This window comes from Bos indicus x Bos taurus, chromosome 16 (genome assembly GCF_003369695.1).
Source record: "Bos indicus x Bos taurus breed Angus x Brahman F1 hybrid chromosome 16, Bos_hybrid_MaternalHap_v2.0, whole genome shotgun sequence".
Lineage (NCBI taxonomy): Eukaryota > Metazoa > Chordata > Mammalia > Artiodactyla > Bovidae > Bos > Bos indicus x Bos taurus.
In genome coordinates this window covers 44,283,841-44,309,891 of record NC_040091.1, presented here as the reverse complement: position 1 = coordinate 44,309,891, position 26,051 = coordinate 44,283,841, and the positions used below count along the sequence as shown (strand labels likewise).

At 46.0% G+C, this 26,051-nt stretch overlaps 1 protein-coding gene across 1 annotated transcript in view; it reads right to left on the bottom strand.

The window, feature by feature from the left end:
• RERE (arginine-glutamic acid dipeptide repeats) overlaps positions 1-26,051 on the bottom strand; it is a 303,344-nt gene that overhangs the window by 57,980 nt on the left and 219,313 nt on the right.

Below are 26,051 nucleotides of genomic sequence, written 5' to 3'. Positions count from 1 at the left end.
GCAGAGCCCGGCGCGGCCGCGGGCGGCTGCAAAAGGCGGCCTGGATCGCCGCGCCGCCCGCCGGCCCGGCTCTGGCCCCCACCCCGAGGCTCCGCGCGGAGCCCCGGCGCAGTACCTTGGTTTCTTCCTTCCAAACAGTGGGATCCGACCCGGGCGGCGGAGCACGGAAACTTCCTCCCCGCCGCGGCGGGCACGAGGAGAGGGCGCTCGGGGCCCCTCCCGGGCCGCTCAGTCCCTGGGCTTCCCCCGGGTGGGCCGAGTCAGCGGCGCACGCCCGTCGCCCCCCGGGCTGCGAAGCTGGGGGCTGGCCCCGAGGACTCCCGCGATCCCTCCGGCCCAGGCGTTAGCCGGCACCTCGCAGGGCGCCGTTTCACAACTAAGTCACCGCGGAAGCTTCCCAGCCAATAAATCACCTGCCCACCGGGAGGAGCGTCCCTCCCACTCCCCGCGGTGGAGACCAGCCGGGCAAATTCAGCGAAGAACCAGACTTGGCCTGCAAGACCGATCTGCAACCTCCTACTCCATTCCTGGAGGCTCTGCATTTTCAGATTTCACCCCTTTCTAAGATATGACTCATCACTGTCAGTTTTCAACATAATTCGTATAGTTCAAAAGGAACAGTCTGTCAAGGCACAACAAAGCAGCCAGCTCTTTTCTAGTCTGAAGAAGAGTGACCCTTGTTTCTTGAAACAAGTGTCATCCGCATGCTCAGCACGCCTCCTGGGCTAAGTGCAGAGGATCTCCTTTGGGATCTGGAGAGGAATGAGACCGCCTGCCCTCAAGAAGCCAGGCTGGCAAACAGGTAAACACACCAATCTCTGGGCCCCAAAGAGAAGCCACAGAGGAACAAAGGGCTGGAGGTGGGGCCAGGAGGAGGAAGCACTCACTCAGTGGGTGTTTTAGAGGAAGTGACAGGAAAAGCAGCAGCCTGCCGGTGGGCTCTAGTGGGACTGCCAGCAGGGCACAGGGAACATTCTGGGAACTGCAAGGAGGACAGGGTGTGCAAAGTGCAGTGCCACAGATAAGACTGAAGAGGCAGGAGAGGGCCAGGCTGCAGAGCCTTCTAGGCCACTGTGAGGCCAGCAGAGAAGTGCCGGCGTGACCGTTCCATGAGAAGACTGGATAGCAACTGCACCAGGGGTGGGGTGGCTTGCGACAGGCCTTAGGGACAGACTGGCTGCACTGCAGTTGGAGAGGCTGGTGGGGGAACCCAGTGTGAGCTTGGGATGACCTGAACTCAACTTCAGCCTTCGGAATTAACTTCTTAATCTACTTTCAGGAGTTGAGTATTTAGTGAGCACCTAACACTGGGAGGAATTTTTAAAATAATAACAAACAGGCAGTCATGGACCTTTATTCACATGAATTCATCTTTAGCAGGAAAGATAAATGTGTGCCAGGTTATTAGATTAGAGAATGATCTGAGTCTCAGGGAAGCCAAGCATGAAGTAGTGAATGGCAGCTCACCAGTGCTGCAAGGAAGCCGAGAGGAGGGACAGACTGTCATGGTCACTGAGGTCAGATCTCGAAGAGCAGAGCATTTGCTGGTGTGGAAGGGTGGGAAGGGCCTCCAGAAAAGACAGGGGCACAGTGGGAAGTGGTAACAGACAGAGTCTACAGAAAGCTGAGGTGGGCTCTGGCATGAAAGAGATGGTAGAATGGCAGGGTCATGCAATCCGAAGGAGGGCCCAATGCCAGAGGATACACAACAGGTTCGCTGGGAGAAGTCGGCCAAGCGAAGGAGCACCTGAGAAAGGCTGAATCAGGAAGAGCAGGGAAGGGGCTTCCACAAACTTGAGGTCAGACCCTAAGTCTTCTACTTGTTATAATCTCCTGAACATAGCTGTTAAATACCTACTGTGTGCCTGGAGCCTCAGAGTCCTTATACCCTACAAGGAAGTACTGTTATCATCTCCATTTTACCAACAAGGAAGCTGAGGCACTGTCAGTTAAGCAGGCAGACCAAGGTCACCCAACTCCTCTGCGGTAAAGGCAGAATTCCAAACCCGGGCTCTGAAATCCATGCCCCACATCACTGCCACAGTCTCGGTAAAGAGGGCTAAGGGTCTACAGAGAATCCATTTTCAGTCATGGCACCATCATCTGTGACTCTGCCCTTCCTGTTTCCCCCCAGATCAAACCCAGTCCTCGCTGTTCTTCCAAAGAAAGGTCTTCCGTGCCCTCCTTTCCCACCCATACAAGCACCAGTCCCAGGCCAAAACCTTCCCCTTCTTTCCTATGTGCCAGTCTATGAATCCATCTCTCCCATCAGGCCACTTACGAGGCTCTGCCAAGACCACATATTCCATCATGAGTCCTGTACCATCATGCCCTTGAGCACTAAAACTAGCTCTTGGACCTCTTCAGGAAAGGGGGGATGTTTAACCCCTTAGACCTGCATTCTCAAATGCAGGTGCACCAGGACCCCGCCCCAGCCTACCTTACCACACAGACATCCACTAATGCCACCTAGCCAACGCTGCCACCATCCTAGTCTGAGCTCTGACTGCGGTACCTTTAATACTTCTCTCCACAGCCTACCTCCAGTTCACCTCAAACTTAAGCTCAAACCCCTCCCACTCCAAAATGAGACTTCTCCAACTATCTCCCTGATGATTCACTTGGTGTTTATTTGTCTAAAGGCTCGTATACTCATAGTCTATAAGCTCTGAAAAGACAGGAATGGAATCTTATACCACCCTGCCTCCCTAGAGCATTAGGCGGGTGGAACTCCCAAGTGTTTAATACACAAGTGAAACCATGAGATGACAGGGGCCTGAGCTAGGGTGGTCACGGTGGAACCAGACTGTTCAGTGCCAAATGGTCCGTTTTGAACTTTGGTAACAGAGTTTTTATTTTATTGGTTCCATGACACCAAACTCTGCTCTTTTTCCTCATTTCACCTTAACCCTAACCCTACTCAACCTCTAGAAATCTGAGTCTTCCCAAGGCTTTGTTTCAGGGTCCCTGTTCTCTAAACTCCCTCCCAATACGATTTCCACTGTTCCTTTGGCTCTAAATACCATCCAAGATTCTCACCACTATTTCTAAGGCTAAATCTATGGTCCAAGCCCATGGGGAACACTTGTCTTATAGACATTTCAAACTAACTACTTCCAGAAATATGGATCTGACATCTGGTGGTAAACACAGACCACTGCTGTCAATGTATATCAAGCACTATGCTATCAAGCGCAAAGCACCATTGGCCCCTTTTTTTTTAAAAAAAAGGAAGTAAAAGCTTCGTGTGGCCTGTACTGTTACTTCTCTATGGAAAGCCACAAGGCCTCAGAACTGACAAAACATCTGCTTCTCAGAGACCAGCCTTTACCTTGTGGTTTACCAGAAATGTAGAGTAGCCTTTAAAATCGAAACAAAGCCAACCCACTCAGAGCAGTCAATGATTAGAATAGGTCAGTCAGTATGTTAAACAGGCTACTGACGCTGCAGTCTCCCTTCTATTAACTCATCTCTCTGCAAATAAAGACCTCGAAGCTTTTGAGATTTGAATTTCATAATTAACGTGATCGACTTATAGGTGCTAGAGGCCTCTAAAGGAAAGTTCACAGACACAGTCTGCTTCTTAACAGCATTCTAGCAGTTGAGCTGAAATTCCACATTTCCAGTGCTTAAATTCAAGGTCTAGTCAACCGGCCTCATCAGTTACATCCCTCTCCATTAGCTGTTCTGTCCCTGATGGTGAATAGATGCTGGAATGCTAAGATGTCAAAGGTGAACGAGAACGAAGACTGTTCATTTAACAGGCAGGCGCTGTGGCTGGGTCACCGCCCCATGTGCCAGGCAGCCCTGCTTATGTGCCACAGGCTTGCAGTCCAGCCATTCACATATCCATGAGCCGAGGTTCTTGGGCTGTTGGCCCTGATTTCTCTGGTGCTGTTTGTTTCCAGTCAACCTGGTATGTTCCTTCAGAGCACAGAACAAGTCCTCTTCTATGTCTCAATCCCCAAAGCCAGATGAGATCCAAATATAAATACAGGTTTATTTATGGCAAGGAATTTGTTCTTTGCTTTGTTTTACAACTAAGTTTGCGACTGTGTTTCAATTTTGATTTTATATTGTTTACTGAAATATATTTTGACATGCATCATCCTGTTACAAGGTGTACAACACATTAATCTGACACGTTTATACACTGTGATGTGACTGCCGTTGTATGATCATTAGCACTTCTGTCATGTTACATAATGATTTACACTCCAGATTTTAGACACATTGCCACAGTTTTCTATTACTGAGCTGAAATTTCATATCACCATCAGAAGTTACTACATATAAGCTCTGGTTGTTGTTTAGTTGCTAAGTTGTGTCCAATTCTTTTATGATCTGATGGACTGTAGCCCGCCAGGATCCTCTGTCCATGGGGATTCTCCAGGCAAGAATACTGGAGTGGGTTGCCATGCCCTCCTCCAGGGGATCTTCCCAACCCAAGGTCAAACCCATGTCTCTTGCATTATAGGCGGATTCTTTACCACTGAGCCACCAGGGGGGGGACGCCCCCTTAAGTTCCTGACCGAGAACGTTTAATTCTCAGCTTTTAAAAGAAGTGAGTTACCTGAACACAGTATTTAGTAAATTTGGGTTTTAGTAGAATCTGGAGAGTTCTATTTCTCATTTTTGGTTGAATGGAAAGAACATGAGATTCAAACTTAGAAGCCCTAGATCTGGTCTGCTCCTCTGTTCCAGAGAGGAAATTATGACATGGCTGTTTAGGCACAGCCACTTTTGAAATGGAAGAAACTTAACAGGGATAAACGTAATTGGGTCAAATGCGATAATGTTCTCTCTTACAATAAAGGAACCAGTTCAAAAGTTCCACTCATCACTGCTGAGCCTGCCCCAGGTCTGAGCCTCCCAAGCCCTGTGCCCACGGGCGACGACAGCCTTACTGGCTGTCCAGATGCTGATCCCCCCACGCGCAGGGCTGGCCTAGGGCAGGCAGCGTCACTGTTCTGTGTCAGGATGTGAGAGGGGTACGGAGATACCACCCTATTCAACAATGATGGCAGCCAACAGCTGGCATTGTCTGAAGGGCTCTATAGGGACTCATTTAAGCATCACAATAGCCTTGCGAAGCAGGGGCTCCTAATATCTCCATTTTACAGATAAGGGGGGGGAACATGTCTGTCACCAAATCCTTGAACCAGGGGAGGAGGATCAAGGGTGACAAAAGTAAACCATCGGGAAACTTCAGGGATGGGGTGAAGCCTGAGAATGGAGTCCAAGAGAGGGTGTGGATCCGGAAGATGAATGGGCACCTGCTGCCTGCACGTGCACTTCAAGATTTTCAGTGCTTCCCACGGGTCTCTGAACGCACAGGTAAAGGCTATAGTCTCCAAACTTAGTTTAGTCTTGTCTTGGTTTGTTCATCTTTTAAATTGGCCATAAAAACACTTGCCCTACCTATCTCCAAAAAATTCTTCTTAATATCAGATTGGATTGCACACAGAAGAGTACTGGGGGGATAAAGCCAAAGAATGAGGTGTGTGCTCATCTCCCCTGTGTGTGTATCCAACTCCCCATGCAGCTGGTCCCGGTTGCTGGACCTGACCTGTGTCTGTGGCAGAGAAAAGGAGCGATGCTACAGAAATGGTAAAAGACAATTCCTCAGCATTAACCCCTGGCTGAGAGCTTTCAAAATTAACTCCTGCTGCTGCATTTTAACTAGTGCATCACAGTCAGAAACTCACCGGGACTTCTGAACAGCGACTTCTCCTCAGTCCTCTTATGTAACTGTTGGGAAAACACTGTAGGTATTAAAATGAGTCCCACTGTGAAGATGGCTCCTTCTCCTCTGCCCCGCTTTCTGCATAAAATTTTATGTTAATAACTTGCTGCTTCTCAGAGGGCTGAAGAGCAGGCAGATCTGCAAGTAAGCAAACCACAGTTCCCCCCAACAGAGAGACAAAAGTGTAGCCCACAAGCCAGGCAGGGGGAAGAAGAGGATGTCACTGCTCTCCTGAAGGCAGAGAGCGGCCGAAGAAAACTGAAGATGGTCCCTAAATGTGGGCCTATGTTAAGGAGGGGTAAGGGGAGAAAAGAAAACACTGATGCCCGGAAGAAATCAAAGCCTTTAAAACATCTGTATTCCACGACACCTACCTGTCCATCAATGGCTCTCACTGACCAACCACCAGATGAGAAGAACCTATTGAATTTCATTCATATACTCCTGTCTGTTACAGGTTCCCATCACCCCAGACCTAAGACACACTTCTGGCTGGAGGTAGACTATTGATACTGCTTTGAAAAGTGTCATCTGGGTTTTGGTTTAAGATATTTAAGACATCAATGAAAGGGTGACTGGAGTAAAGCAGGATGTTTTCAGTAAACAGCTGCAGAAGCAACGTGTCCGAGAGGAGACATGCCAGCCAGCCAGGTGGGCATCCCAAGCTTTCTAGTATGTTGTTCCTGATTCCTGACTCTATTTCCTAAGTACATTCTGAATTTATACACAGTATTCCAGGATGACTAGTTAAGTCCCATTCAACTAGTTATAGTTGAAAAACAGCAAATAGGACAATTTAAAATAATAACCATATTTTTACTGATGACTCTTAACTCTCTCTCGAGACCTGGCATTCTTCCTGAGCTCAGACTAGTACCCACGCTCTCTATTCCAAGTAACATCTTCCGTTCTCTCAGGACATCACAGTCTCAACGTGGACACTGGGGGCTCCCAGACTGCATCCTCCTTGAAGTTCCTCAATACACTCTCCAACACAAGGGTAACTGAGCCCGTGCCACAGATGAAGAAACTCAAGTTTTGGTATATATCCTGCCCCAATCCATAGCTAATAAGGAAGGGTGAAGTAAAGAGATAAGAATTAGAAGTAGGATTAATTACTTGGAATCTAGGTACAGAAAACATTTTCTTGTATGTCTATGTATCAGAGAAATTAAAAGGTATTTGTTGTTGTTCAGTCACTAAGTTGTTGTATCTGACTCTTTGCAACCCCATGGATACGGTATTATCTATCTTTTCTTAAAAACAAACAAACAAAAAACCTCTGAAGGAAACTGTACATGTTAGCCCACAGGCTCCTCTGTCCATGGGATTTGCCAGGCATGAATACTGGAGTGGGCTGCCGTTTCATTCTCCAGGGGATCTTCCCAACCCAGGAACTGAACCCAGATCTCCTGCACTGCAGGTGGATTTTGTTTTTTTTACCATCCGAGCCACCAGGGAGCCCTGTATACCTAGACACACTTGCTCTCTGAAGCAAAAGTGTCAGAGACTGAATGTTGTATATCCATGTTAAAAATTTTCCCACCGAAATCCTTGGCTTGGAGTACATGGCTCTGCCACTAAATAACTACATCCCTGATTAGGTCGCTAGGCCTCTTTCGGGCTTCTGTATGCTTGGGTGTAAGATGATTGTCGGGGCTTTGTACCATTTGTCTGTAAATTCTCAGAAGTGGATGCCTCAAGTTCTCCATCACTGGGAGCTGCAGTCAGGCAGGCAGCCTCTCTCCTACACAGAGACAGAAGGATGGCTAAAATTCTTCCAAAAAGAGACCCTGTTAATGCATGATACATTGTCGACTGTCTTACCTGGAAACTGGATAATAAATGATCATTCTTGTCTTAAGTTGGGGTGATCTTTATTGTTGAGAGTAATTTGTTATGCAGGAGTAGGAAACCAATACGAGATTCATTACAAAAACCACTAAAAGCTTTAACCTCAATGGTAGTCAACTATTAATTAAATTAACCAGTAAACCATCTTCCAATTAGACTTCCTCAGACAGTCCACAGGCCCTACAGTCCTATAACCTTCCCCTGTGTTAACACCTGAGCTATGTTAACACCTAGCTCACAATGCCATAGGACATGACATGACATGACAAGCTATGCAGGCTACTGAGTACACGAGGGAATCCCCAGCACCCCAAACATCCCGTGACACTCAAAGCAGGTGACCACTATCACTGGCTGGATGACTAAACAAATGCAACTGGGAGTGAGCTGGCTCGGCCTTCTTCCAAGGCTGTTTACTTTCCAGCCATTTGCCCTCCAGCTTGACTCCTGACCTGTGCTCACTGCTAAGTTTCTAACTCTCTAATTACTACTTACAGAATGATTTGACACCAACTTTCCTGTCCATTTAAATGTACAAGTCTCACTAGAGACAACCACACCAGCCCACTCTGTGATGCTGGTTCAGCACCCAGAGTGAAGCCCACAGTGTCCTTTTCAACATGCCTCTGCGTGAAACCTTCCCAGCTGATCACAAACGTCAAAAAAAAAAGTCACTCTTTGGAGAAGGGAATGGCAACCCACTCCAGTATTTTCACCTGGGAAATCCCATGGACAGAACAGCCTGGAAGGCTACAGTCCATGGGTTGGCAAAAGAGTTGGACACGACTTAGCGACTAAACAATGACAACAATATTCAAACAATTGAACATTAGCTGGCCTTAGAAAGGAATGAAATACTGATACATACTACAACATGGATGAACCTTGAAAACATCAGGCTAGGTGAAAAACAAATCAAATATATGATTCTATTTAAATGAGACATGCAGAATGGGCAAACAGAGAGACAGAAAGGAGATTAGTGGTTGCTAAGAGGTAGAGTCCTGGGAGGACTGGGGAGTGATTTCTAAAACTACGAAGTTTCCTTTAGAGCTGCTGAAAATGTTCTAAATTTGATTCTGGTGATGGATGCACAACTCTGTGAATATGTTAGAAACCACAGAGTTGTCCATTTAAAATGAGTGAATTGTAAGGTATGTGAATTATATCTCAATAAAGCTATTACCAAAAAAAAAAAAAAAAGTCACTCCATTTTTTATTCAAAGACCACATGCCCAACAGGAAAAGAACCTCATGTTTGGTTTACACAGCTACTGTGCCCATGAGCAAAGGCCACTGAGCCATCCTGCTCTCTGCCTACGTGACCTTCTGAGTCTTGATGATAACGCTGAGTAGCTGAAGTCCTTTTATTACTGTGGGCCTAACAAAGCATCGCCACAGGGTGAATATTAGAGCAGCACGCTTCAATGCACTTTCAAGTCAAATGAGAACTGGCTAGTTAAGCAGCAGCATTAACAGATGTAGAAATACCGCCAGCTAAATACCTCTCACCAATTATGGCTGCCCAGCTACACCCATATTAAAAATAACCCAACACTAAGAACAAACCCAAAGGGGCATTAGCGACTCCTTCCTCCCTACCATATCACCGTACTCCCCACATAAATGTCCTTGTCAGGTGGCTCATAAATAGTAAGTCACTAAAAAGTTCACCTTCTTTAACAAAGTAGATCTCAGCACAGCAGGAAAGATGATTCAACTGAAGAAAGGAATGTGGCTTGTCTACAAGTTACAAGAGAACAAAGAAGTAGATCCTTTGCAAAAATCATAATGAAAGGCATTTAGATCAATGGCTGCCCAATAAAAACTGAATGTGAGCCACACGAAAGCCAAGTATGTAACTGTCACTTTCCAATAGGCATATTTCAAAAAGAAACATGTAAAATAATATATTTTAACACAATATGTCCAAAACATTATCATTTCAATGTGTAATCAATATACAAATGACTGATGGAATATTTTACATTCTGTTTTTCTTACTTGGTCTGTGAAATTTAGTGTGTGTTTTACACTAACAGCACCAACTCAGGCTAGTACATTTCAAGTATTCAATGGTCACCCACAGTCTGAGCCTCCAGTGATCTCTCCTCCCTTTGGATAAAACATTAAAGCGCCTAAAGCATTAAGAGTTTTCTACTAGGGAGTAAAATACATATATTGTTAGGATTATGGTCAATGATATCTCACAGTCCTAAATGATGTGAAATCATACTGGCCTCTTATCTCAAATTTGGTGAAACATCTTCCAGAAGAACTCAATCAAATCCAGAAGCTGTAACAACACACCTCTGCCCAACTCCCACACAGAGGAAACTGAGGCCCTATCTGGCTCCAGGGCCGTGGAGGCAGCTCCTGGACTTTGACTCCCTTTCTCTGTAACATGACAAGGGCTGGGATTCTGTATTTAACTTCGGTCACTTTAAATGCTCTACAAATCCGGAGGAAAATCAAGTATCCTTTAGGAAATGCACGAGGTGGAGGAGGAAAGGAAGTGTATTTCAATCACAAAAGGTAAAACTCCTCAGCAGGCAGATCCCAATCTACCAGTCTAGGACAGGCACCTTCTGGTCTCATACCATCCCATGAGGGTAGCCTGTCACAAGACAGGCCATCAAGAGAGGGTCCCACACCAGGGCTGCTCTGTTGGTTTTGTTCGGAACAGTGCTGCCATGATACCTCACTCTCGCTGCAAATACTGCTGTTAAGGGAGTGTGAACACAGCTGTGTGTAAATTACACACACAGATTTAATCCGTGTATTTACAAGGAATGTGTGTATGTGAGTGTGTGTGTGTGTGTGCCTGTGCCCATATGTCCACTTAATCTCATCTGACACTGCAACCCCATGGACTGTAGCCTGCCAGGCTCCTCTGTCCATGGGATTTCCCAAGGAAGAATACTGGAGTGGGCAGCCATTTCCTACTCCAGGGGATCTTCCTGACCCAGGCATCAAACCCAGGTCTTCTGTCTCCTGCATTAGCAGGCAGATTCTTTAACACTGAGCCACTTGGGAAGCCCCGTTTACATGGAACACAAACACACTAATAGTACATTTACTTACACAGTTGGGTACATTGGGCTGTAAACAGAGTAAGGTTTGAGTTCCAAAGTTTCCTTAAAATCTTACAAAAAGAAATACTTAGGAAATGCTTAGGCTGCTAAATCAGGCTGAGGCTCTTCTGTCCCCTCCCCCCATATTCTTCACTTGCAATGCTGCTGCTGCTAAGTCGCTTCAGTCATGTCGACTCTGTGCAACCCCATAGACGGCAGCCCACCAGACTCCTCTATCCCTGGGATTCTCCAGGCAAGAATACTGAAGTGGAATGCCATTTCCTTCTCCAATGCATGCATGCATGCTAAGTCGCTGCAGTTGTATCCGACTCTGTGCGACCCTATGGACAGCAGCCCACCAGACTCCACCGTCCACAAGATTCTCTAGGCAAGAATACTGGATTGGGTTGCCATTTTCTTCTCCATTCACTTGCAATACTGGAAAGTATTTGAGACTTTATGAAGGAGAACCATCAAAAAGAGCTCTAAAACTCACTTCTATAGCAAACATTAATCAACATGAGATAATTTTCAGAGCTACAAAGTTAGAAATGAGGGGGAAGGGGCAAAGAAGGTGAAAGCAGGAAGCCCCTGAAGTTCAGAACTGACTTGTCCTACTCCATCAGCTTTCCCTGGTGTGGATCACTTCCACACCCAGGAAGAGGAGGACAAATCTAAGGACCCACTAACACAGCAGACACTGATGCAGGGTCTTGGGAGTTTTTGGCTAATGTTGAAAAAATAAGCAGTAGAGTGATCCACATTTTATGCTCACTGCATTCAATGAGAAGACAAACAATACAGACACAGGCATCAGGCAAGGTGGGCTCTGGTTCCAAGCCTGATTCTATCAGGGCTTCACAGATGACCCCTGGCAGGCCACAAACATTGCCTGGGCTGGGTTTCTCATGGTAGAATGACATCCCAAGTATCCTAATTTATGCCCCCTGCCCCACTCCAAAGCATTAATTGTAAAATGTTCGGTGCTGCAGTACAATAAAAGAAAGCAAAGGGTAATAGTGCAACTAAATAAAAATATCATCCTATACACATGCCGACACAGAAGAAGTTCACTATAGGCCTTAATTTTATGCTTAAAAATTTTTACAACTAAACCTTCCAACTGATATTTTTTTCTTTTATATTTTTTCTTGATGTGGTTTGTATAAACCCCTGGTTTAAAAAAGAAGAAAGAAAAAAAAAATAAGATCCATTTCTGAGGCTTGGGTTTACTGTTCTTACCGTTCCACCAATAAATCATTTCCCAGTCTGGGCTTGGAAAAGCACTGGCCACGGTTTGATTGCTCCAGCCCCAGGTTGCCAGGCAACCAACACAAGGGGGAAGTCTGAGAACTGCTGACAGATAGCCAAGTGGCTGAAACAACAGACTTCTCTCTGTCAAAAATGTGTTTCAGAGGGCCACTTCCCCACCTCTGCTCTCTGCTAAACACTACATGATTGTAAAATCAAAATCAAAAGGCCACTGTAATAAAAACACACTTCCTGCTCAATTACTAATTGTTAAAAAGCAGTGGGGAGGTCCAGATCACACAGTGTATGGCAACAGAAATGTGATACCGTAAATGAGAGAAAGTCAGCGGCATGCGAGAACCTGACCTAAATATGGCTCTGCAGTTTCCAGTCAGGCGACCTGGTGCGTGGAGCAAATCAGCTGGTGCAGAAAGCTCTGGGAAGAAAATAAGGAATGTTGAGAAGTTAAAAGAAACAAACCAAACCATAACTAGGCAATCTCACATTACTTAATAATAAAACCAAGAGCATTCTCAATTGTTGTGAAACACAATCTGGAGATGACGGAAGTTTTCCCTCTCACATGGATTTCTCACTTTGAACAGGGAGGGCAAGGAAGGCCAGTGACCCTCGAGAACCACGCCCCCTGGTGGCTGGGCAGGTTGGTGGCGATTCCCTAATGCTGGACTGTAAGCTGACTTACTGGAGAAGGCAATGGCACCCCACTCCAGTACTCCTGCCTGGAAAATCCCGTGGACGGAGGAGCCTGGTAGGCTACAATCTGTGGGGTTGCAAAGAGTCGGACATGACTGAGCAACTTCACTTTCACTTTTCACCTTCATGCATTGGAGAAGCAAATGGCAACCCACTCCAGTGTTCTTGCCTGGAGAATCCTAGGGACCAGGGAGCCTGGTGGGCTGCCATCTATGGGGTTGCACAGAGTCAGACACAACTGAAGCAACCTAGCAGCAGCAGCAGCAGCAGCAAGCTGACTTACAGTGCCTGAGGATATAGCTGTCCCTCAGCATCCTAAGAGGACTGGTTCCTGAACCCTCCAGGATATCAAAATCCTCAGATACTCGAGTCCCTTATAGAAAATGGCCTAGTATTTGCACATAACATATGCATGTCCTCCCCTATACTTTAAATCATCTCCAGATTACTTGTAATACAATATAAGTGCTATGTTAACAGCTGCTAGTGTGCAGAAAATTCAAGTTTTGCTTTTTGGAAGTTGTTTGGAATTTTTTTCCCCTGAATATTTTTGACCTACAGTTGGCTGAACCCACTGATGCACAACCGGCAGGTGTGGAAGGCTGACTGTACCAGGTCTGAATCTGAAAGTCTAATGCAACATGGTAAACACCTATGGGGCAGGATCAGCTCAGTCACCTCACATCACAGTCCCACTGAAAACTCTGCATCATCCAGAACTCGTTGGGAACTGACTGATGCAGTGTTTGGAGAAGGTCAGCACTCAGAACACAGCTCTTCATCTTTTTTGTGCCATGGATCCTGCTGGCAGTCTGGTAAAGGCTAACCTCTTACAAAACAGTTTTAAAATGCCTAAAATAAAGTGAGGGCTTCCCTGGTGGCTCAGCAGGATAGAATTGCCTGCCAATGCAGGAGACATGGGTTCACTCCCTGGGTCGGGACAATCCCTTGAAGGGGGACCCATTGCAGTATTCTTGCCTGGGAAATCCCATGGACAGAAGAGCCTGGCGGTCTGTAGTCCATGGATTCACAAAAAGAATCGGATGCAACTTAAGGACTAAACAACAACAACATATAAAGTGATATTACAATGGAAACCAGTTATCAAAACACTAAAAATGCAAATATACATACATTATTTAATAACATTAAACAAGAACTCACAGAGGATTTTTATTTTTGTCAAGTTTTTTGGGGGGACAGGGGTGATGTTTTGTTTTATACTATGAGCTCAGATTATAAACTCTTAGAGAGCAAAGACAGTAATTTATTCATCGCTACATCACCAAGCAATGTGTAGCCTGGTTTCCTGCCCAAGGTTGACCAATGGAAGGCTCCCTGGCTGGCCCTCACCGCAAGGTCAACCCAGATCCTATGGGGGCCTGACTCCATGGGTTATCCCACTGCCTAGAAGTGGGCCTGGCAAGCAAGATTCGTATGTAAGCCTATAGCTTACAAATCAGCGTATGCAGACACCAAAGACTTTTCCCCCCTAGTTTTATTATTTATTTACTGGCTGCACTGTGCAGCCAACCAGGGATTGAACCTGCATCCTCTGCACTGGAAGCGTAGAGTCTTCACCACTTGACCACCAGGGAAGTCCCCCCAAGATATTCTAATGGGTATGTGGATTCAGTTTTAAGGGAATTCATTTCCAGAACTTCAACTTTCATATATTTTCTTTCCTAAAATTCATCTGCCTGAGAATACACCCTTGTGGGCAAGGTGCAACTCTCCTCTCCTGCCTCCTCCTTCACAATCATCCTCCTCTCACTTCATCACAAAGGCCTCCCTCTTTCCCATCCAGATGGCCAAGAGGCAACACTGCTTCACGCACGAACTCTGGGCTCTGAACAGAGGGTCAATTCAAGACACCATGAGCAACACCAAGGTCACAACTGGAAGCCTCATGCAGGTCAGGTACTTTCCAGCAGAAGCTCATGGAGATGTCATCTGGTATATCAATGAGAATCATATCTGATGATAAATTACAGTTTTTGATTATGGAAGGAATTCAATAAATGAGTGACAAAACTATCCTATTTATGTAAACAAGGTTTCTGAGCACTTACAAATAAGTGAGGAATGAGAATAACACGATGCAGAATACGGTCTCATCTCAACAATAAGTAATAGTCATACAAAAACTAATGTGTTTAAAAAACTGAGTTATTTAATTTCCAACAAACATTAAGCAGAAACTAAAACTTTTATCAACTAATATCTTGTTGTTTTGATCAACTGTGCACTTATAATTATTACAGCATAATCAGAGAGGATTTTCTTTTAACACTTAGAGCTTTATTGCTAAAGAAAATAACAGCACACACATTTCTGTTTTCGAGAGTATGAAAAGGTGATCTGACAACACACTCTCAAGCACAAAATGCTTTACATCAAGGAGAAGCAGATTGGAAAATTATTAGTTATAGGTTTAAAGTGGAGAAAGATAAATTGTCAAATATTACTGCTAAAAAGGAGCCCATTCGTGTATTTTAAAAAATATATGATAATGGTTATAAATAATGATGGCATTCAAATGCAGTCGATCTATTTAAAAGAGTGATGGGACAGTCTTATTTCCAAATGTCAGTATTTATGATATGTAAGAAAGCACATGCTTATGATGAAAAGAGTACATGCCAACTTAAACTAGGGAGGGAGTATATGGCTTTTTAAGCAAAGCTTTTTTAAGGGGCTTTATGGGGAAATTTTGTCTAACTTTGTACCTAAAAGAAAGACCAGAATTCTTTGGGTACTGGACATATGCCACATCTCAACTAGGTTTATCAGACTCTGGTTTTAACTCACAGAATTGAGTGTTTCTAGGGTTATTAGAAACACTTTCTAGAACCCAGAGATATGGCACCACTGAAGACCCCACACTATGTGACTGTTGTTCCCCTGAGGTAAAGGCCCTTCTTTCTCTAAATTCCAAAACTGCTATGGCACTCCTCTGTTTAGAAGAATAAAGAGTTCAGACTCCTCAGTGCTCATTAAGAGTGCTCAGGGACCTCCGTCTTATCACTTGGGCCTCAGATCCCACCAGACACAAGCACCTGAGTCAAAGGCTGTATTAAAGTGGATTCTGAGGTTTCATTTCAGCTCAGGGGGAACACAGTGCCGTGTTAAACAACGTCTATGAGAAATGCAGGGAGAAGGAAGGGGTGGTCCCTGTGTGGCCCCTGCCTCAACGGAAGCCAGGCCCCCGCTGCTCCTGAACATGCCCTGACCTCTCCCATGTCTGCATCTCCCGCCATGAAGGGATTCTGGGCAATGTTGCCATGAAGCTGCTCTGGGGCTGGACTACGGGGTCGGGATTTCTGAGTATCTTCACTGACCACTGGCGTAACCCTGAACACATATGTTCACCACTGCACGCCCATGTTCTGTCACCTTCCTTCATTCTTCCAATGTTCTGCGTACCCCACGACAGAACTTCCCACATTCTGCCTGGCACAAGGCTCTAGGCACCCACGTCCATCACTGAATTTCTCTCCATGCAGTGCGGAGGTCCTGTGGGGCCATCTGGCAGAGTCTTTTGGACATACAAGTCAGGCATTTTGTTTCTTCAATGACAAACTCTATTATCAGCACCTGAGCCTTTCAGGGCCAGAAGAGCTCTAATTATTTAGTTAATACTTGATTTTTCAAAAGAAAATCAATGAATCTCCAAAGAATGAAAACTGGTTCCAGGCACAGACTCAACCAGAAATGGGCAGGCTTACCCACACTAATGCTTTTTCCCACCAAATTTTAATGATGTCACAAGTGGGTGGTTTTCTTTAGACAGATGGGGAGTCATCTGAGAATAGTAGAAGTGATGGGAGTGGGTAGGAAAAAAATAAAGAGGAGAAACTAGAATTTCTTGGTTTTCTTCAAATTGTGAACCAAAAAAAAACACACAGGACACAATGGCAGTGAGCATTCAGACGAAATCTCTCCCACCAGCAGCGGGTTTCTTTTCCTGGTTAATCTGAGGACAGCTTGGAGACCTGGGATTGGCTTTCATGGCCTCTCTCCCACTGCCTTGACCATGGGAAGGTGTGATTGTGGGGGCGGGGGTACCTTCCACTGTCCAGGATGGTGAACAGAGGGGAAGAAACTCTTGTGGTCTAATAAAAGGATGAAAGAAATGTTCTCCATGATGAGGAAATGAATCCTTTACTTATTAAGCTCCCTCATGCCTTTTTTTTTTCTTTTAATGTCTGTTTGATAAAAATACATCATACCAAGGAGCCATCAAAGAAAAGAAAACTACAGTGAAATGTGACAGGAACTCCAGAGGCTGGATGGAGCCGCCTGTTGGGTTTAGCCACAGCCTCTCCCCTATTTCCCCTCCCAGCCACAGAGAGCATTCAACCAAAGCGGGCAGAAGATCACCAGGGAAAGTTTCAACAAGCACTAGACCCTTGTTGTCTAGCCTTTCCCCTAATCCAAAGTCATGAATAAAGGTTTACAGAATCTTTTTGGCATGTGAAAATACTCTATTATGTCCCCCATACTAGAATATGCACATCTCTGCATGACAAACACACGGACTTCACGTGACAAACACATGAACTTCAAGCAGACAACCTAACTCTTGCTTTTGTAGCAAAGTTCCCACTTCTCCTTTCAGCAAAACTCAGTCTGTCCTAAGCTCACCGAAAGCTCCTGAGCCCTGAGGGTATTTATGTAGTCCTGACAAGGAACAGTTTACGGGCAATTAAGACACGACCCGGAAGATCACCAGATGGGGGACAAGTAACATGAATTATTAGAAAAACACCTATTGTTCTTCCTGAACTGACCTGAGCTCTCAGGGGCATGGTCTGCCCAGACTTGCTCAGCAGAAGGTGCTTTGGAACAGGAAACGCTGCTCCCCTGCAGAAGGCAGAGCCTGGGTGCCACTCGTGTACTGTCTTCACAGCATCTACCCAAATCACCTTACTGGTGTTCATTTATTTGTCTCTGTCCCCCACCCCCCCCCAGAATGTAAGTGCCATGAGAACAGTGTGTCCACTGCTAACTTCTATCTGGAGAACTTAGGGCCTTGTGCACAGTTCAATGACCAATATTTGTTGAGTGACCAAGGAAACAAACAGCGCGATATATTCTGAAGCCAACAATCCATCCTGTGATCTTACATTTTAGATATTTTTCTAGTCATAGAATCCTGCCTGGTCACCATCTGCCTCCATCTTCAAGCTCTATGTATTAATCCAGCTCAGCTCAATTTACCACCGGCTGAGCCTCACTGCCGAGGAAGCCAGTGTGAGACATGCACTGCCCCTTAGGAAGCACATCACTCAGCAGACCAGTGCTTGGGGGCCACCTCTCAGTCTCCCCAGCGCCATCACCCATAGCACAAGCTTCCTTCCCACCCCTTCCCCATTACTCTCCTCCCATCCCTACCTCTGGCTTGGGACATCTCACCCTAGCATCCCCCAACTGGTTCTTTATATCCTAGAGTTACTGTCTCTCCCCCCACCCCCGTTCTCCAAGCGCCCTAACCCCCAACGCCCCCCTTCATCAGCAGCTTCACACACGGTGCACACAGCATCGTCCTCCCCGCTCCAGTGATAGGGCCAGCAGCTTGGTTCTACGTATGTTCCTCAACTCCAGCAAAGACAAGCCTGTCTGAGAGCATCATCCACAACCTTTCCCCTCATCATAACATCAACCAACCAAGCCAGCCTCTCACTGCCTATCAGCGAGCCAATACCGAGCTAAAAGTCCCTTTCTCTACCCTGCCTTCTGACAGCACTCTCAGGAACGTGAAAAACCTTTGCCCAGAGCTGCTCGCAGCCACAATTCCTGGTGCCCCCTCCTATCTTCCAACCTAGCCATCCACTTATGACTGGACATCTGTGAAAACCAGAAAACTGCTTTTCTTTACTAGTGCACAGTCACTGTGAATCCCACAAAAGCCTCTTCTCCTTGACTCGTGACTTCCAGCCCTTCGACTCCGCTGCCACTTCTGCCCTGGTTCCCTGAGTTCTGGATCCGGACTGGACTAACAGTTACTCCAGCAACACCATCAACACTGCTACACATGCCTCCGCATCCTGACCTTGGACCAACTTTCTACCCAATCTTCCAATTAAGTTATGTCAAAGTCAACCCCAGCCCTATCACTGCCCCCATTAAAAAATACATAATCATTCCTCATATCCTACCAAGACAAACACAATGGTTAACAACAAATGAAACAGGACCCAAATCTTCCTCCTGCCTTTCAACTATTCCTTTCCTGACTCTGTACTAAGTGGCTCCATCACTTTGTCCAGTCTTCCGCACCTCAACATAAAAATTCCCTCAGTCTCTTCTCTTGCTGCACGGTCTCCCCTGGCAACCTCAGCAGATCCTGGCCCTGCCACTTGCTAGCTCTGTGATCCTCAGCAAGCTAATTAACCTCTTCAAGTTCAGCTTCCTTAACTATGACCCCCTCTGTACATGAGAAAGTTCTTCTATCTTTAGACCTCCATACCTAACTGCGACACCCACCTGTATCTTTTACAATCACTTCAAATTCAACATAAACTCTCCTCCCCTCCCTGAAGCAACTACTCTTGATTGCAGGGTTTTATCAGCTGTACCAGCAGCCTCCTCCCTTGCACCAAAACACAATGTCTGAACAGCATCTCTCAACTTTTTCCTTGCTCCCTATTTCCAATCAGCTGGGCTTCTCCAGACAGGCCAAGCAGTGTAGCAGGTGAAGAGCTGGACTCGGGCACAAGGCTGGGCTGGCAAAGCAGGCTCTACGAACCGCGCTGTGACCTCAGCAAATTTCTCCCTCCTGGCAGTGACCCAGCTTCTCCATGTGCAGAATGTCCACAAATGAGTCACCTCGCGCCACGCTCTCGGCACAGCACCTGGCACATAACAGAGGTCTTACTATAGCTCCTCGGCCTCTCTTAATCCCTGCTCTTGCTTCTCAGGGCCTCCACCACAGTCTTTCTCAATCTCGGCTGCAGAGCAGAACCCCAGCACCCTAACTATATCCCAGGGGGAAGTAAAATCAGTCTCTGGGGCAGACCCATGTCTCCTGTGGGTGTATGTGATAAACTTTCTTGTGTGGTTCCTGTGTGTGTGTGTGTGTGTGTATGTGTGTTAAAGTTTCCTGTGTGGTTCCAGTGTTCAACCAAGGTTGAGTACCACTGCTGTAAACTCAGAGCTCTCAAAATCTTCCACCAGGATTGCAGACTTCACCCAGTCTTGTGGTTCTCAGGGCCGAGAATATGGGCGCCTGGGTCCCACCTCAGACAGAGACTCTGACTCAGAGCGCAGTCTGGGCACTGGGACGTTTCAAGTTCTCCGGGTGATGTTAACGTGCAGCCAGAACCACGACTCCCTCTCTACCACTTCCATCCACCAGTCCCTGTCACTGCCAGATGAATTTTCAGTGACGGTCCCAGTCCTGCCATTCCCCACACTCAAATATATGTAATTATTCCGTATTTCCTATTAAATTCAACACAAACTTCTCTTCCCATAAAGAGTGGATGGCTTCAAGTCACCCATCTTATCCACTCAACCACCTACAGCATCCTTCAACTGGGCAACCAGCTACTGACCAGCCACCCACATTCTTTAAACCTTTGTTCTTCCATTAAAATCTAGGGTGTCCGCCTGCTGAAACCCCATCTATACTTCAAGGTGCCTCCTCCTCAGAGCCTCACCCAATCTCCCTGCTGGAAAACAGAGCAGACTGGGTTCACCCCTTGGTCTTCCATGGACTCAGCTCACAGGATCAGGAGGAGATGAGGCACTAGAAGCAGGCGTTCACTGTGGGCCTGCTCTCTCCTCTCTGGTGCCTGTGGCGACAATGTCCGACTCAAGTGCCCATTTATACCCGCGGCCAGGATCAGTCAAGGATGCCACACTGCCAGGCAATTATCAAGGTGAGTGGTGCCTCCTGCAGAGATCTCAGCAGTTAAAGAAGAGATGATGTTTATTTGTCTAAAGTCCCCAAGAAGTTCCCCTCTTGTTAGATAAAGAAATCAATACCATTTTTAAGTCTTGTTTCTAAAAATCTCAGCTAAATACAAAACACATCACTTAACAGTAAACAGAGGATGAAGGGGTCTCACCAATACTCAGCAGAGCCTTGCACATAGCAGATATGGAAATGCAGTGGAATTCAATGTGATAGAAGGTGAAAAAGAAGCCCTTTGTCTTTCCTATTCCCTGTATAATATTATCTAAGGAACATCTAAAGTTGGTTACCCAGACACTGATGATGATGACATGTGATTTGGGGCTCTAAGAACCCTTTTGTATTCATCAGAAGGAAAGGGCCTCTCCCATACATGCATGTCCTCATAACAATGGAATCCTCCACTGCCTAAAATTATTCCAAACCAGCTGAGGATAACATAGTGTGATGCTTAACAACTGAATGATCCCTCTGAAAATTAGCCTAAAAGCAAGAAAACAGATCCCTGGAATGTTTGACATGGGGTTTTACAGAAAGTTGAGAGGAGGAGACAGAACAAGCGAAGAACGAAAAATGTGAGCTGATTACAAAGTCAGAGCTCTAATGAGGAAAACAAACCACTAAGGTCAGGCTGCTCTGGGCTCAAAAACCTGGGAAGCTGGCAAAGAAGCTGGGCTGTCCTTCAGGACGATCTGAAAGTATCTTCTAACTTTTGTTATATTACTGCTAAAGACTGGAGAACAGCATTTCCAAGCACTGGAAGGAAGGTACTAAGTATGCAGAGTCCACCCCATTCTTTAAGCAGCTTCAGGAGTCTGAACAGCTTCATCTGATGCCATCAAGGGGCCCAGGTGGTGTTCTGCTGGGGACACGGGAGAGCACAGAGCCCAGGGCCTTCCACAAGCAAAGCTTTTTGACTTGTAGGTGAATGTCATATGGGTCTGGGGTCCGGGTCAACTGGTTCCCTTACTAAAGACCATAGTCAAATTCATTTTCTAAAACTTTCCTTTCAAAAACAGATAACTGAAACTCTTTAGCTCTGTTACCCAAAAGTTGAGAGGCCCAGACAGAATAGGGAAACGGCTAATTTATGCTAATAGTGCCTGTTTGGAAAGCAGCTTACTAGTAAATGTGATACCTCCACAGACTCCAACACCAGAGGCTTCCAGAGAAGACTCGGGGCTGCTCAGAGGAGGAGGGAGACTGAAGCAATGTGAAGCAAATCCACTGAACACGGATCAGTCTTTCCTCCCACTCTGGCAGAGCACATAATACTCATTACTGTGCATCTCTGTAGTCTAGAAGGTTCTCCTTTACTACTGCTGATGGGAAAGATTAGGAAAAAAATAAATTCATAATCAAAACCTACAAATTAGCTGCAAGGGGAAACCTAGAACCCTTAGTACTAAGAAGACGTGTGAGTACGCAGGTGTCCACCTTTTCATATTTCTTATCCAGAGATGATTTAGAAAAAATATCTGCCCATGTTTTCCTGGAAGTAAAAGGCTGGAGGTGGGGCAGTAGCCCGAGACTGGCATCAGATCCAGTTTCCGGTTACACAAACCTGTCAGCCATCACAAAGTTCCTCCTCCTCTCCTTATTTCTCAGATAAGAAAACTAAGACCCAAGTGGAGACCCAACGTCCTTGTGGTCACCAGTATGAGGACCGTCACCTGGGCCTTCTGCTCTTGGGCCAGCATCTTCTCCTAAACCACCGGGCCTCCTCCTGCCTGTGCCCCTACCTCCACCCATAGTGAGTGTCCAGAGAGGAGTGGGAGCGGCCACCCTGAGCTTCCACCTCCCCCAGCATCCAGGGTCTGTCTCAGTCGTGCTCACGGTGCCCCGGGAGGATGTGGACCAACACAGGAAAGCAGCAGTGACTCTCCGTGTCCAAGGTATCCTCCACCTACCTGTAGGATGGAGATCTTCCTAGTTCTGCGGGGGTCGTAATTTATGACCATTTAATAAAATGATCCAGAATGACAGAGTATACACGGTAAAAAAACAAAACAGGCTCTAGGCACAGATTTTAAATGTTGAATGCGGTGTTGGTAGGCTTTCAGCCCTCAGGACACATAATGTAATTTCAGTCATTCAGCAGGATCCTCTGACTCTGCGGTTCTTTCTCACTTGCGGCTTTCGCTGCCGCCGCCTCCTCCTCATGGGTTCTGTGGTGTATCAACTTGACAGTTCTGTTTCCTACTGCTGGGATCAATTACATGGAGTCTAGCTCTCTAGCAAGGGGAAAAAACACTCCTAAAGTGCCCCAATAGTGGGAGCATACCTGAGGTTTAGAGGAATCCTGACAGGAAAAATATATTACCCACATCTCACATCTCTGTGATTACAAAACAAGACCACCCAAGACACAGAGTTCTGAGGGCAGGTGGGTTAGTCCAAGTGGTTAGATGAATACTGGGCAGTGCCCTTCTCTCCCTCTGTCACTCGCTCACAGCAGAATGTTGCAACCACACGTGTCAGTAAGTATTAAGTGATGCAAAGAATAGGCTCTTAAAATCAGAGTCTACAAAATTAGAAAATGATTGCTTCTTGGTAGGAAAGCTATGACAAACCTAAAGACTGCGTTAAAAAGCAAAGACATCACTTTGCCGACAAAGGTCCGTATAGTCAAACCTATGTACAGTAGTCATGTATAGATGTGAGAGCTGGAAATAAAGAAGGCAGAGCACTGAAGAACTGATGCTTTCAAACTGTGGTGCTGGAGAAGATTCTTGAGAGTCCCTTGGAAAGCAAGGAGATCAAACCAGTCAATCCTAAAGGAAATCAACCCTGAATATTCACTGGAAGGTCTGATGCTGAAGCTGAAGCTCCAATACTTTGGCTGCCTGATTTGAACCAGCTGACTCATTGGAAAAGACCCTGATGCTGGGAAAGATTGAAGGCAGAAGAAGAGGGCAACAGAGGATGAGATGGTTGGATGGCATCACTGATTCAATGGACATGAACTTGGGCAAACTCTGGGACATGGTGAGGGACAGGGAAGCCTGGAGTGCTGCAGTCCATGGGGTCACCAAGAGTCGGGCACGACTTGGCGACTGAACAACAAGAAAATAAAACAGACAACTGGAAGGAGTTGGCTGCTCCTTCCAAGGGAAGCTACCAAGAAGAAAAGAGCAGGGAAGCGTCCACATAACACTGCTGGAGTCTAAAGATGCTCTGGCCTCACAAAGGATGACTCAGAAGTCCTCCTTGACTGTATTCAGTGTCAGGGGCCAGCTCCACTGAAGTGGTCTGAGGATCTGGGGACTTGGGGGGAGGGGGAATATCCTCTACTATTCAACCCAGTCAAACAATGTTTTCTGATGACCAACTTTGCTCCAGGCCCTGGGCCACATTCTGGGGATACAAGACTCTAGCACTTGGCGAACACACTACGTACGTCACTTAAGGTCTTGTTTCAATCTGTCTTCTCCACTAGAATGTCAGCTCCATGAGGACAGGGGGTTTGTTCCTTCTGTTCCCTGCTGTTATCACCGACACACACAGTGGTACCTGGCATTGTGCTGGTGCTCCCTGGACATTAATGAAATAAATGAATGACTTCTGACCAGTAATCTAAAATGAGAACTGAACGAGTATCCTGGTGAACAGCATGAAGGACTCATCCTGTCTTCAGGCTCACTTGCCATCTCTTCTCTCTGCCAAGCCCCAATACCAAACTCAACAAGCCCAAAGCTGGAGACACAGACCTGGGCCTGAACACTAAGGTGAGATCCAACTGCGGAAACTGTCTTTCTTCTTTCTGACCACCAAACACATTCTGCTTCCTAACACCTCAGTGCTCTGCCATATAGGTGTGGATAATGCACTGGAATTTACCCATATAAACATAACTTTGGAAAAATGTCCTAAAGCAAGTGCTGAAACATAATTGGTTATCACTTGGCAGTATGCAGGGTTATCAGGAGAAGAATAAGCACATAACACTACTGGGGAATACAAAAACCAGGCTGGCACCTCAGTGAACACAGCAATTGGGGGCCACCAAGGCCATTACTACTTCTACCTCAAAGAGACTAGATTTAAGACACAAGTGGGCCAAGAGGAGACAGCTTTCATGAGTTCAGTTCAGTTGCTCAGTTGTGTTCGACTCTTTGTGACCCCATGAACTGCAGCACGCCAGGCCTCCCTGTCCATCACCAACTCCCGGAGTCCACCCAAACCCATGTCTACTGTGTCAGTGATGCCATCCAACCATCTCATCCTCTGTCATCCCCTTCTCCTCCTGCCCTCAATCTTTCCCAGCATCAGGGTCTTTTCCAATGAGTCAGCTCTTCGCATCAGGTGGCCAAAATACTGGAGTTTCAGCTTCAACATCAGTCCTTCCAATGAACACCCATGACTGATCTCCTTTAGGATGGACTGGTTGGATCTCCTTGCAGTCCAAAGGACTCTCAAGAGTCTTCTCCAACACCACAGTTCAAAAGCATCAATTCTTCAGCGCTCAGCTTTCTTTATAGTCCAACTCTCACATCCATATATGACCACTGGAAAAACCATAGCCTTGACTAGACAGACCTTTGTTGACAAAGTGATGTCTCTGCTTTTTAATATGCTGTCTAGGTTGGTCATAACTTTCCTTCCAAGGAGTAAGTGTCTTTTAATTTTATGGCTGCAATCACCACCTACAGTGATTTTGGAGTCCCCCAAAATAAAGTCAGCCACTGTTTCCACTGTTTCCCCATCTATTTGCCATGAAGTGATGGGACCGGATGCCGTGATCTTAGTTTTCTGAATGCTGAGCTTTAAGCCAACTTTTTCACTCTCCTCTTCCATGAGTTACTTCCTCTCAATGTAGGTTCCCCCTCACTGCAATCTTTTTTTTTTTTTTAAACCTCTTGTTTCCTTCCCTAATCCTGAATTCTAGCTACCAGGCTAATAAGGTGTGTTTCACCTGTGAAAATGTAAGGCTCCAATGTCACTGTACACAAAGTGTTCCATGCATACACAATGAAAATTGATTTCAGTTCTGTTGCTAAGAAACTGCAGAAGGAAAGGGTTTTTCCAGCCTCTTCATTTATAAAGTAACCACTTTGTCTATCGGAGAACAAATGCATCTCTCAAGTCCCCTCATGCCTTGCTCTCATTTTTAAAATGAACAGAGAAAGATGATGGAGAGTGGCTGAAAGTACATGCTATCTTCATTTTTTTTTCACGTCCTTGAAAATGAGATGGAAACATGGTTTCAATAACCCACTGCTCTCATATTTATTAATCTTTCAGGCTGAAGATTCTGCCCAACACTGCCCCATTTCAAGCAAAAATGAAAAATGTCCCATAGAAATTACTCTTTGATTTTAAAAGGTTAGCCTGGGCAGTGAGAACTAATTTATGCTATGCTTGTATTCCATGTGGGGTTACTTCCCAGGTCTCTGTCCTATCCTACATTGCCCCAAGGCCCAAACACGTACACGTGCATGAACAAGAAAACACACTCACACACAGCCCAAGAGAACAGCACAATGCACTG